Source organism: Pygoscelis adeliae, unplaced genomic scaffold (genome assembly GCF_000699105.1).
Source record: "Pygoscelis adeliae isolate BGI_AS28 unplaced genomic scaffold, ASM69910v1 Scaffold46, whole genome shotgun sequence".
In the NCBI taxonomy this organism is placed as follows: domain Eukaryota; kingdom Metazoa; phylum Chordata; class Aves; order Sphenisciformes; family Spheniscidae; genus Pygoscelis; species Pygoscelis adeliae.
This window is the reverse complement of record NW_008824931.1, coordinates 1,912,496-1,915,411: the sequence shown is the minus strand read 5'-3', so window position 1 is coordinate 1,915,411 and position 2,916 is coordinate 1,912,496.

Sequence of the window (2,916 nt, the reverse complement as noted above, 5' to 3'; positions counted from 1 at the left end):
GAGGAATTCCTCTGAACTATAATATACTTGGCTCCAACCACTGAATCAAACTTATTCCCAGACTTTCTCCTTTATTGTATTACTCAGCTTTTCCCGAGTCTTACAAAAACCAGGACTTCGGTGCCTTGCCACCCAGAAACCAAAGGAAGCTTCCACGAAACCAGCAAACACCTCCCGTCTTCTCACCAACGTCATTAAAAAAGCAAAACAAACCAGAGAGGTTGTACAAGTCAGCCTATAAACCCAAGCGTGAGGAGAGCAATGTCAGTGGTAATGGGGCAAGAAAGGCAGGGTAATTATACCACACCAAAATTGCGATCGTGCTGCATTCCTTTCCGGTGAAGGCCAGCTAAGAATTAGATACACCTTTTTAAATCATCAAAGGGAGTGGCTGCAAGATACAAGGTGCTGGGATTAAGATGAAGTTCTGGGTTTGCCAGTTCTCAGCAATGGCTTTGGTGGCTGGGCTGGGCATGTCATTAACTGTTCCCAAATGGTGTTCACACCATGCCACTTCTTTTTAATCTTTATACAATTCTCAGTATTTCAAGAGTCCCAGGCTCCCACTGAGCAAAGGGCTGTACGAACCCAGAAACAGAAGACAATACCCATCCACAAGTTTTTTTGTACTTGGTCAACCAGTCAAGTTCAGTAACTTGTACCTCAATATTATTTCTGTGGCGCACAAATATTTATCATGTTGCTCCAGCTACTACCACTACTGCATGCTCAGGCCCTCAAGCATGAAACCTCAAGAGCTTCCCTGTCGAGAAGGCTGGTACAAATACTGAACGGGGCCCGTTTTGCGCAGATGATTTAACAAGGACTGCATGGGTGAGGGAACAGATTTGGCTCAGACCTCTCCCTTTTTCAGAAGAACAAGTGCAGGAGCTTAGATGGCAGCACTCACCCTGCAGCCCTTTGCAGAGGGGACCCTGCCGTGAAGCTGGGTCTCGAGGAAGCTCCTCCGTGGGCAGGAGGCACGGTGCTGCCCAGAAACGCAACCCTGCTCCACAGGCCGGTGGGCAGTGCAGAGGTAGGTAGTCCTCTTCTGCTGGAGAACGCCTCCCTAGGAGAAACCACAGGAGCAGCCATCACACAGGCAGGACAGCGGCACACAGAGGCAAAGCTCCTGCTCTGTCTGCCTCACCTTGTTTGTGGTGCAAACAGGATTTTCAATATCCTCCTGGGCTGTTACGGGGCGAGAGGAGAACGTGGCACAGAAACAGAAAGGCACAGACCACCAGTGCTTTAAAAACATGGGAATGTCCTCCCCCATCATAACTTCATACTGCAGATTGTTCCAGTCCATTTTTCCATGGCCAACAAAACAAATGTTGCATTTGTTCTAGTTTTCAGAAAACACACCGAAAAAGATAAACACAAGGCAAAGCAGGTAGCCAAATGGCCAAGCCTTGCTATTTATTTCGAAATGAAAAGTTCAATTAAAACCAGCTACAAAACAAAGACATAATGATGACCTCTCTCCTCACAAGAATTCACGCTTTGGCACAAACAACTGACTGGCCTGATTTTATGTCTAATAAATTTAATCTTATCCAATGAAGTGGCTCCCTGTACAGCAGAGGAAAAGACGAGGTGTTCTGAAAAGAGCTCTTTGGGCATCGTGTAACACTGTACCATTAAATAAAAAGCTTAGGGCTATTTCTGTTCTCCCTTAGGCCAACAGAAAAAAAAGCATAATGCAGGTCACATCAGCATTGCTGAGGTGAGCAGCACACAGGAGCTGACAAAACCATCAAGCTAACTCCAGTTCCTCTTTGTGGTGAACTTGTGAATGCACTCAACTCACCACTCGAAAGCCAACTGTTTCTAATGTGCAATGGTTTCATGTTACTGCACTGTTTACGAATCCAGTCTCCTGGCAGTATTTGAGGAAGGTGCTTTTCCACATGGTGATGACTGACACCCAATGTTTTGGCATGAAGAAAACAGTCCAGTGGTTTTCCCATACCGAGACCTGGGCCACAGGGATGCCCGCTGCCTTTGTGTCCAGCTGTGCTGGTACAACTGAAGAAGCCATGACTTCAATACGTGACTTCCAACAGAGCTGTATGCATAAAAATAAGCTTCTATGAGCCATCTCCAGCTGGGCATCCAGAGATGAAAACATCCTCAAATTAGTGGGCACTACTGAAAAAGTAACCAAGCGTCTAAACACTTGCACAATCTGTACTTACTCTCAGTAGCTCTTGATTTCTCAAATGGCGTCACCTACTGATTGCAAGTGTTTCCCAACGGACACACACCATCACATTGAAACCCTCAATATTGCAGTGACTTAGCTTCTTCCACTCCACTTTACACAACATGAGTAGTTAATCCTCCCAGTGCCTCAGAGGAGGAAGGACAGTGACATTCACTAACCCAGCCCAACATGCAGGTAAGAGGCACAAAAAGCCAAGCGACCCACGTGAGGTCCTGCAGAAAGCAGGCCAAGCCCAGTAGCTGTGTCACGTTGCCAAAGGGATGTTCACGCCACCAAATCCCAGCAGTGAGGAAGCCAGAAGAAAGCCTTCCTCAATTCCCCCCCACCACCACCCCGGGACCCTAAACTCGTCAACAGGATCATTACAGCATGCTTGCCGGGACAAGTCACTCCTGCGGTGGTAAAGGCGAGGGATTCCTGGCATGGCACGGCAGCCGCGAGCAGGGTCGGAGCTCCGCCGTGCCCTCAGCGGAGCAGGACACCCGCAGACACCGCCACGTTGCATAACTACAGACACTGCATGTAAATAGGAGCTCCCGCTCCGTAACGAGCCACCGACAGCCGACCGACTTATGCAATTACCGTGCCTCATTAGGAGGCTGGCGTGGAGGATTTCAAAGGAGCTGCTGCCCGACTTGGCCGAGCGCCTGCAATTCGCCCGGCGGCACGCTCAGCAGCCGCCCGCT